The sequence below is a fragment of the Mobula birostris genome, chromosome 5 (genome assembly GCF_030028105.1).
Source record: "Mobula birostris isolate sMobBir1 chromosome 5, sMobBir1.hap1, whole genome shotgun sequence".
Lineage (NCBI taxonomy): Eukaryota > Metazoa > Chordata > Chondrichthyes > Myliobatiformes > Myliobatidae > Mobula > Mobula birostris.
Window position 1 is genome coordinate 133,796,223 of NC_092374.1, and position 11,400 is coordinate 133,807,622.

The window sequence follows — 11,400 nt, forward strand, 5'->3', positions numbered from 1 at the left end:
ATGCCAACATTGCATTTGCCCTCTTCACCACCGACTCAGCCTGGAGGTTAACCTTTAGGGTATCCAGCACAAGGACTCCCAAGTCACTTTGCATCTCTGCATTTTGAATTCTCTCCCCATCTAAATAATAGTCTGCCCGTTTATTTCTTCCACCAAAGTGCATGACCATACGCTTTCCAACATTGTATTTCATTTGCCACTTTGCCCATTCTCCTAAACTATCTAAGTCTCTCTGCAGGCTCTGTGTTTCCTCAACACTAACTGCTCCTCCACCTATCTTTATATCATTGGCAAACTTAGCCACAAATCCATTAATTCCAGAGTCCAAATCATTGTCGTACATTTTTATACTTTATTTTTTAACTATTTCTATGAAACTTTGACTAATTGGTGTAGTTGTTTAATGGGCCAAGATGTTCTGATCCCGAAGTGTCTCAATTAATTAGAAACCACTATACTTTCCTACTCGAGGCTTACCTGTAATTTGGTAGGATGGAGGCTAATGTGGAGACTGTACAAAGTGCATCAGGTACAGTAAACTGTACCTCTGCATGGGCAATTTTCTTCAGCATCTTGGATAATCGCGTGGTTTCTTTGTATTCAAAGCTGACTGGTGACAAAGGGCAGAAAAGCATTAACATGGAGCATTGCGAGAGTACTTGAAAGAATCACCTTCTTTAACAATTCACTTTGGGAAGAATGTGAGAGCTTGGGCGAGGGTGCAGAGGAGATTTACCAGGATTAGAGAACATGTTTTACGAGGATAAGTTGAGTGAGATCTTCTTGAGCGAAGGAGGATGAGAGGTGTTTTGATAGAGGTGTACAAGATGATAGATTGAGTGGATAGCCAGAGGTTTTCCCAGGGTAGAAATAGCTAACACAAGGGGCATAACTTTAAGGTGTTTGGAGAAAATTAGAGGGAGGACGTCAAAGGTAGGTTTATTTTTTTTTTTACAGAGATCGGAAGGTGCATGGAAATGCTGCTTGGGAGGTGGTAAAGGCAGATACAATAGGAACGTTTAAGGGACTCTTGAGATAGACATGTAGATGAAAGAAAAATGGAGGGCCATGTGGGGCGGGGGGAGTGTTTGATTGATGTTAGACTAGATTAAAGGGTCAGCACATCATTGTGGACCAAAGGGCCTGTACTACATGTACTGTTGTATGTTCTAACTGAATTTTAATTATGAGGAAAAATATCTTCAACTTTTGAAGCACATTGCACATCACTTTCAATTTTTATAAAGAAATTGACCACCTATAACATATTACACTGCAGATGAAATATCAATGGCAGTGGTAAGTAATTTTGGTTCTTGATAATCCTTGATTATCAGAATATTTGACATATATCTTTGTAAGTGTACGAGAAAGATTAGTCTTGCAGATTCATCAAATGATTTCTTAATTGGGTAGACACAACTGAGAGAATAACTGTGAGTTTTGTTTAACACATTAAGTGCTAACTCCACTTTGGAGGGTCCCAAGCCTGGCTGTGAAAGGAGGGTTGGGCATGAGGCTAGCAACTCCATCCTGGAAAAAACCAGAGTGACAGAAACACCAACAGCAGCTTCAAAGACTTCACCCCTGGGAGGGGAAGGACGTTTGCCCAAACGACCCATGAAATCGTGTGGTGAAAGCTGAAGGCACAGGGCTGATCAGCTTCTATCACCCAGGACAGTGGACCACAGTGAGCTGCTGCCAGTGGGGGTGACGGTGGGTGTAAGAAGAAGGTGAAGTGCTGGTAACATCAAAAACCCAAATGGTTATGATGTATCCATGGATGTAAATTAATTTTAAAAACCACTGGTCATAATCACAAACAATTTAAATAAGGAAACACACACCAAAGTTGCTGGTGAACGCAGCAGGCCAGGCAGCATCTCTAGGAAGAGGTACAGTCGACGTTTCGGGCCGAAACCCTTCATCAGAACTAACTGAAGGAAGAGCTAGTAAGAGATTTGAAAGTTGGAGAGGGAGGGGGAGGGGGAGATCCGAAATGATAGGCGAAGACAGGAGGGGGAGGGATGGAGCCAAGAGCTGGACAGGTGATTGGCAAAAGGGACATGAGAGGATCATGGGACAGGAGGTCCAGGGAGAAAGACAAGCGGGGGGGGGGGGGTGACCCAGAGGATAGGCAAGGGGTATAGTCAGAGGGACAGAGGGAGAAAAAGGAGAGAGAGAAAGAATGTGTGTATATAAATAAATAACGGATGGGGTACAAGGGGGAGGTGGGGCATTAGCGTAAGTTTGAGAAGTCAATGTTCATGCCATCAGGTTGGAGGCTACCCAGACGGAATATAAGGTCTTGTTCCTCCAACCTGAGTGTGGCTTCATCTTTACAGTAGAGGAGGCCATGGATAGACATGTCAGAATGGGAATGGGATGTGGAATTAAAATGTGTGGCCACTGGGAGATCCTGCTTTCTCTGGCGGACAGAGCATAGGTGTTCAGCAAAGCAGTCTCCCAGTCTGCGTCAGGTCTCGCCAATATATAGAAGGCCACATCGGGAGCACCAGACGCAGTATATCACCCCAGCTGACTCACAGGTGAAGTGTTGCCTCACCTGGAAGGACTGTCTGGGGCCCTGAATGGTGGTAAGGGAGGAAGTGTAAGGGCATGTGTAGCACTTGTTCCACGTACAAGGATAAGTGCCAGGAGGGAGATCAGTGGGGAGGGATGGGGGGGACGAATGGACAAGGGAGTCGCGTAGGGAGCGATCCCTGTGGAAAGCGGGGGGGGGGGGAGGAGGGAAAGATGTGCTTAGTGGTGGGATCCTGTTGGAGGCGGCGGAAGTTATGGAGAACAATATGTTGGACCCGGATGCCGGTGGGGTGGTAGGTGAGGACCAGGGGAACCCTATTCCTAGTGGGGTGGCAGGAGGATGGGGTGAGAGCAGATGTACGTGAAATGGGGGAGATGCGTTTGAGAGCAGAGTTGATGGTGGAGGAAGGGAAGCCCCTTTCTTTAAAAAAGGACATCTCCCTCATCCTGGAATGAAAAGCCTCATCCTGAGAGCAGATGCGGTGGAGACGGAGGAATTGCGAGAAGGGGATGGCATTTTTGCAAGAGACAGGGTGAGAAGAGGAATAGTCCAGATAGCTGTGAGAGTCAGTAGGCTAATAGTAGACATCAGTGGATAAGCTGTCTCCAGAGACAGAGACAGAGACAGAAAGATCTAGAAAGGGGAGGGAGGTGTCGGAAATGGACCAGGTAAACTTGAGGGCAGGGTGAAAGTTGGAGGCGAGGTTAATGAAGTCAACGAGTTCTGCATGCGTGCAGGAAGCAGCGCCAATGCAGTCGTCGATGTAGCGAAGGAAAAGTGGGGGACAGATACCAGAATAGGTTCGGAACATAGATTGTTCCACAAACCCAACAAGAAGGCAGGCATAGCTAGGACCCATACGAGTGCCCATGGCTACACCTTCAGTTTGGAGGAAGTGGGAGGAGCCAAAGGAGAAAGTATTAAGAGTAAGGACTAATTCCGCTAGACAGAGCAGAGTGGTGGTAGAGGGGAACTGATTAGGTCTGGAATCCAAAAAGAAGCGGAGAGGTTTGAGGCCTTCCTGATGGTGGATGGAAGTATATAAGGACTGGACATCCATGGTGAAAATAAAGCAGTGGGGGCCAGGGAACTTAAAATCATCGAAAAGTTTCAGAGCATGAGAAGTGTCACGAACATAGGTCGGAAGGGATTGAACAAGGGGGGATAACTCTGATTTTGTAACAAACTGAACATGAAAGATTGCCTCTGATCTATGTATGACTGTGAAAGGAGCAAAAACAGGAGGGGACTAACTGGCTCATTTCTGGAGTGAAAAGCTGTGAATTGTAGGGTGCCATGGGGATTAATCCTTCAGCACCAATTGTTCACATGTGAAGATGAGAACTTCTTTTTTCCCTTCTCTATCACTTTCATTTCATTTCCCCTCTTTCAGTCCATTTCTCCTCTTTGATTCCTTCCTTCTCTTTTCTCTCTCATTACTCACTATCTCTTCATTCCTCCACTTTCACTTCACATCCCAGCAGTGTAGCGTACTTATTAGCACAGCGCTTCACAGTACTAGCAACCCAGGTTCAATTCCCAACGCTGCCTGTAAGCAGTTTGTACACTCTCCCCGTGACCACGTGGCTGGGTTTCCTCTGGGTGCTCCGGTTTCCTCGCACAGTCCACAGGCATACCGCTTGGGAGGTTAATTGGTCATTATAAATTGTCCCTTCATTAGGCTAGGATTAAATTAAGGGTCTGCTGGGTGATGTGGCTCAAAAGGGCAGAAGCAGCTGACTTCACATTGTATGTTGATAAAAATAGTCCACCCTCATTCCCCACCTTGCCCTCTCTCTTTCTCACATTTCCCCTTCTCTCTATCATTGTTCATCTTTCTTCTTATTCCCCTTCTCTTCCCCACTCTTCCCCAACTTGATTTGGCTCCACACATGGATTACCATTCTGGTCTTCCATAGGACCAATTTTGTCCCTTGCAATCCTTTTGCTCTTAACATATCTATAAAATCCCTTAGGATTCTCCTTCACCCAGTCTGCTAGATTAATTTCATGCCTTCTTTTAGCCCTCCTCATTTTTTTCTTGTGTTCTCTTTCATTTCTTATACTCCACATGCACCTCATTTGTTCCTACTTGCCTATACCCGCTATGTACCTCCTTTTTTCATTTAACTAGGGCCTCGACATATTTCTGATAACATCAGAAATGGCCTTTCTCGAATTCAGAATCACAACCTGCAGACGAGACCTATCTCTTTCCATATTTACTTCGAAACTAATGGCACTGTGATCATTGGATGCAAAGTGTTCTCCAACACAAACTTCTGTCACCTGCCCTATCCCCAACAGCAGATCCAGTATCGCACAATCTCTTGTTGGGACTTCTACGCACAGATGAAAGAAACTTTCCTGAACACATTTGACAAACTCAATCCCATCTGGTCCTTTTACAACATGGGAGTCCCAGTTAATATGTGGAAAGTTAAAATCACCCACTATAACAACTTTATGTTTCTTGCAACAGAATGTGATCTCTTTAAAATTTGTTCCTCTAAATCCCTCGGACTGTTGGGCAGTCTGTCACACAGCCCCACTGACGTAGTCATACCTTTCTTATTTCTCAGTTCTACTCCTAACACCCCACTAGTTGAGTTCTCCAGTCTGTCGTGACAGAGCACTGCCGTGACATTTCCCTGACTAGTAACGACAACCCTGCTACTTTAATCCCTTCTGCTCTGTCATGTCTAAAACAACAGAACCCCGGAATATTGAGCTGCCAGTCTTGCCCCTCCTGCAACCACCAGGAGACACACTAAAGGATACAGCGACATAATTGCAGGCATTAATCCATGCCCTGAGCTCATCCGCCTTTCCTGTGATACTTTTTACATTGAAATACACATGGCTGAGGATACTGATTGCACCGTGCTCAACCTTTCGATTCTTGAGTTTGTCTGAGGCCCTACCAACATCTACCTCCCAACCTCCCAACTGTTTTGGCACTCTGGTCCCCATACCCCTAGAACTCTAGTTTAAACTCACCGTGCAGCGTTAACAAACTTCCCCACGAGAATATCGATCCCCCTCCATTTTGGGTATTTCTTCTGTAAAGGTCCCACCTTCCCTGGAAGAGAGCCCATCTTATGCCCTCCCTCCTACACCAAATCATTAGCCACATATTAAACTGTATAATCTTCCTAGTCCTGGTCTCACTAGCATGTGGCACGGTTAACAATCCTGAGATCACAACCCTGGATGTCCTGCTCTTTAACTTAGCATCTAACTCCCTATACAGGACCTCACCACTTGTCCTACCCATGTCATTGGTACCTGCAGGGACCACGACCTCTGGCTGTTCATCCTCCCGCTTTAGAAGGCCAAGGACTCGATTCTAGATGTCCTGGACATTGGCACCTGGGAGCTAACATACCATCCAGGAATTCTGTTCTCCCCCACAGAACCTCCTGTCTGTGCCCCAACTAACGAATTCCTTATCACCACAGCATGCCTCTTCTCCCCCCTTCCCTTCTGAGTCACAGAGGCAGACTCATAGGGAAATCTGGAATGTGCAGCAAACATAAATCCCAAAGACAAAGTAGCAATCTACAGGGAGGATGAGCCAACAGTGGTGAGCAAGGGAAGTCAAAGACAGCATAAAAGCAAAGAGAGGGCATATAATACAGTATAGCAAAGATTAGTGGGTAGGTAAATGATTGGGAAGCTTTTAAAAACTAACACAAGGCAACTAAGAAAGCCATAAAAAGAGAAAAGATTAAGTATCTGGGCAATAATATAAAAGAGGATACAAAAAGTTTTTTGAAAAATGTATAAAGAGTAAAAGACAGAAGAGAATGGATATCGGACCGATATCGGATATCTGGAGAGGTAGTTGTGTGTGTGTGTGTGGGGGGGGGGGGGAGGGCAAAGAAATGGCAGACAAAGTTAAGTCTTCACGGTGGAAGGCACTAGCAAAGTGCCAGAAATCCTAGTGTCATTGCTATTACTAAGGAGGTGCTTTGGAAGCTGAAAAGTGTGAAGGTAGATAAGTCACCGGGACCAGATGGACTACATCCCGAGGTTCTGAAAGAGTTGGCTGAAGAGATTCTGGAGGCATCCATAATGATCTTTCAAGAATCACTAGACTCCAGATGGTTCTGGAGGACCAGAAAATTGCAAATGTCACTCCACTCTTTAAGAAGGGAGGGAGGCAGAAGAAATGTTAGGTTGAGTTCAGTGTTTGAAAAGATGTTGGAGTCTGTTATTAATGATGAGGTTTTATGGTATTTGGAGGCACATGACAAAATAAGCCCGGGTCAGCATGGTATTCTGAAGGGGAAACCTCACCTGACAAATCTTTGAGGTAATAACAGGCCAGACGGACAAAGATGTTGATTGGATGTTTCAAGAGGCCTTTGACAAAGTGCCGCACATGAGGCTGCTTAACAAGATCACATGGTATTACAGGAAAGGTGCTAGCTGGATAGAAGATTGGCTGAATGGCAGGAGGCAAAGACGGGGAATAAAAAGGGTCTTTTCGGGTTTGCTGCCAGTGATTGGTGGTGCTACACTGGGGTCAGTGTTGGGACTGTTTCTGTTCATGTTATGTCAATGATTTGATGATGGAATTGATGGCTTTGTGGCCAAGTTTGTGAACGATACTAAGATAGGTGGAGGGACAGGCAGTCTTGAGGAAACATGGTGTCTGTCTGCAGAAGGACTTGGACAGATTGGGAGAATGGACAAGGTGGAATATAACGTAAGGAAGTGCACTGTCATGCAGCTTGGCAGAAGGAATAAAGGCGTAGACTAAATGGGGTGAAAATTCAAAATCAGCGGTGCAAGGGGACCTGGGAGTCCTTATGCAGGATTCCCTAAAGGTTAACTTACAGGTTGAGTTGATGGCAAGGAAGGCAAATGCAATGTTAGCATTCATTTGAGAGGACTAGAACACAAAACCAAGGATGTAATGCTGTGGGTTTTTAAGGCATTGGTCAGACTACACTTGGAATATGGTGAGCAGTTCTGGGCCCCTTATCTAAGAAAAGATGCGCTGGATTTGGAGATGGTCGAGGAGGTTCACGAGAACGATCCCAGTAATGAAAGGGTTAAGACATGAAGAGCATTTGATGGCTCTGGGTCTGTACTCGTTGCAGTTTAGAAGAATGAGGGAGATTGCGTTGAAACCTACCGAATATTGAAAGGCCTAGATAGAATGGATGTGGAGAGGATGCTTCCTGTAGTGGGAGAACCTAGGAGCAGAGGGCACAGCCTCAGAATTCAGGGACATCCACTTAGAACAGAGATGAGGAACAATTTCTTTAGCCAGAGGGTGGTGAATCCATGGAATTCTTTGTCACAGATAGCTGCGCAGGCCATGTCATTCAGTAAATCTAAACCAGAGGTTAATAGGTTCTTGATTAATCAGGGCATCAAAGGTTACTGGGATAAGGCAGGAGAAGGGGATTGAGAGGGATAATAAATCAGCCAGGATGGAATGGCAGAGCAGACTTGATGGGCTGAATGGCCTAATTCTGCACCTATGTCTTATGGTTTTATGGAGATCCTGACCATAACACACATCACCTCCAACTTTCCAGATAACCTCAACCCATTGCAATTTGCTTACTGCCGGAATAGATCTATGGTGGATTCCACTTCCCTGTCCCTACGCTCATCTCCATAGCATCTGGACCGCAAAGACACCTACATCAGACCCACTGTTTATTGACTACAGCCCTGTCTTTATTACCATTATTACAAGCAAACTCTGGACCTTGGGAGTTACTGCCTCCCTCTGCAACAGGATCCCTGACATCCTGACCAACAGACCTCAATCAGTAACAATAGGCAGCAATACTCCACGATTATTCTCAGCACTGACGCTGTGTCTTCTGTCCACTACTCTACTCCCTGTACACTCGGGATTTCATGGCTAGATTCCACTCTAAAGGCTGATTTATACTTGTGCATACTAGCTTACGCTGCAGCTTACGCAAGTGCGCTACGCCGTTGTGAGCATTTATACCTGTGCGTTGGTGTGTCTGCTTCTCTCTGCAATTCACTGCCAACGCTAGTTGGTGGTGGGGTTTCTATGCCACTGTGTTGAGTTTCTTCGTGTTGAAACTCAACACGAAGAAACTCAAACTTCAAACAATGGTGACTGAAACTGAAGGAGGGTGAATTTTCTGTGCTTGTCCGGCCACTGAGAGACATGGACAAGGAAATGCATTTCAAATATTTTCAGATGTCGGCAGGTAGATTTGATGATGTGGTTCATCGTCTGCAACCATTTATTTCACATCAGTGTACGCACAGTATACTCAGAGACTGGCAATCACCATTCGAGTTTTAGCTTCAGGTGGAAGTCCACAGGCTGTGGCAGCTAGCTACAAACTGGCGTCAAGCACAAGGTCCTCCATAATTTCGGAGGTCTGTACAGCTTTATGGAAAGCATTGCAGCCAGAGTTCCTTCCCTGCCCTTCAGTCGCCCAGTGGGAAGCTATTGCAGCGTAGGAGGAAATGCAATGCTACTAAGCAGACCAATCACAGTTGTCATGGTCTGCGATGCCGCGACGCGTAGTTACATTTTGGGAGAGGTGCACATTAGGCTACAGCGTAGGGTTCACGGCTGCGCTGTACCTACAGCATACATTTGACACACAAGTATAAATCGGCCATAACTCCACCTACAAGTTTGCAGATGATATCACCATAGAGGGCTGCATCTCAGATAACAGCAAGTTGGAGTACAGGAAAGAGATACGTGATATGTTGTCATGACAACAATCTTTCCCTCAACGTCAACAAGAGCTAGACATTGACTTCAGAAAGGAGGTGGTGCACATGTTCCAGTCTACATCAGTGATGTTGAGGTTGGCAGCTTCGAAGTTCCTAGGTGTGAACATCACCAACAGCCTGAACTGATCCAGACACATTGATGTAACATCCAAGAAAGCTCACTGGCGCCTCTTCTTCCTCAGCCTAAAGAAATTCAGCAGGTCTCCATTGACCATTACCAGTTTTCAATCGATGCACCATGGACAGTATGCCGTCTGGATGCAAAATGGATTGATGGGGCAACGGCTCTGTACGTGACCACAGGAAACCGCAGAGAGTTGTGGACGCAGCTCTGCACGTCACAGGGGGACCAGCCTCCCCCTTGCGGACTCTGTCTATACCTCTCGCTGCCTCAGTAAAGCAGCCAGCATGATCAGAGACCCCACCCACCCTGGACATTCTCTCTTCACCCCTCTCCCATCGGGCAGAAGACACAAAACCCGGAAAATGTGTACCACCAGGGTCAAGGACAGCTTCCATCCCACTGTTACCAGATTCTTGACTGGACCTCGTGTATGATAAAAAGGACCCTTGACCCCACAATCTACCTTGTTATGACCTCATACTTTTATCATTTACCTGCACTGCAATCTGTTGGTAGTTTTTACTTTATTCTACGTTGTTACTGTTTTGCCTCATTCTGCCACAATGCACTGTGTATTGATTAGATCTCCATGTACAGTACACCAGACAACCTTCTCACTGTGTCTTACTACATGTGACAGTAATAAACCAAAAACCAATACCAGTGTTTCACCAAATCGATGCTTCATTTTCAAAATCTCTATAGCTCGCTATCTTTCTATTTTGGACCCACAAACCAGAGGAAATCATTCTCAATTGCCAGGGGGCTGCTTCCTTTTTTTTAAAGAGTAACTTTATTTGTCACATGTACATCGAAACACACGGTGAAATACATCACCTTTGCTGCGTTTCTGGCACCAACATGTCCTACCCACAACTCACTAACCCTTACCGTACAACTCAGTAACCCTTACCGTACCCGTTTGTAACGTGGGAGGAAACCGGAGCACCTGGAGGAACCCCACAGGGAGAACATACAGACTCCTTACAGACAGTGGTGGGATCCAAATCCCGTGCTGAGGTTGCAGCGCTGTTCTAGCGTTGCGCTAATTGCTACACTACCATGCCATGTAGTTTGAAAGTACATTTGTACTGTCTCAATTTATCCACTGACTTTCATATTCTTAATGATTTTAGATAGAATTCTCTTTCAGTACATGAAACAGTACAGCACAGAAACAGGCCCTTTGGCCCACAGTGTTGTGCCGAACCAGCTAAAAAGCAAATCAGAAACACTCAAATACTAACACCTACACCATTCCATATCCCTCCATGTTCCTCATACCCATGTGCCTATCTAAACATCTCTTAAAAGCCTCTAATGTATTTGCCTGTACCGCCACCCCAGGCATCCGCCACTCTCTGAGTAAAAAACTCACCCCTCACATCCCCTTTGAACCTACCCCTTCTCACCTACATTTTGTTCAATGTTTTAGATATTGGTTATCATGCATGGCTTCTTGACTTTAAACCATTTTTATAGAGTTAATATGTGCTCTCTTGCATTTACAACCTTTATTGTAATGGTCACAACCCTGACAACCTGCAGTAAAAATATTAAAATACTAAGACAATCAGTGACAGTTTAAGAAAAGCTTATTCAGTTAAAATGTGGACACAGGAAGCAGCAGATGCTGAAACCTGCAACAGTCTACAGGAGGAACTCACAGGGTCAAGCAGCAGCTGTGGGAGGAAAGGAATTATGACAGGGATAACCATTTAAAATATTTTACTATTCATTTCAATACTTCTTAAAAACTTACATAAATCAAACAAAAAGAAATCCACGTACCTTTCTCTCAGTCTGTTGACCAAGGCTGCGGTACCTGCACCACTTCGGTTCCCGAGAGCCCAACAGGTCTCCTACTGTCTCCCTGAGGAATATACCAGGAAAACATTCGGCAGAGACGGTGTTGGCAGCAGCTCGGAACGTATTACTGTTGGGCTTCTGGGCTTAAGTCTGCACCGGTACTGGA

The 11,400-nt window shown here is 45.4% G+C and overlaps 1 protein-coding gene across 4 annotated transcripts in view; it reads left to right on the forward strand.

Annotated features, from left to right (window-relative positions):
• Nucleotides 1-11,400, forward strand: part of klhdc3l (kelch domain containing 3-like) — a 182,605-nt gene that overhangs the window by 97,623 nt on the left and 73,582 nt on the right. The gene's annotated exons all lie outside the window — the stretch shown is intronic.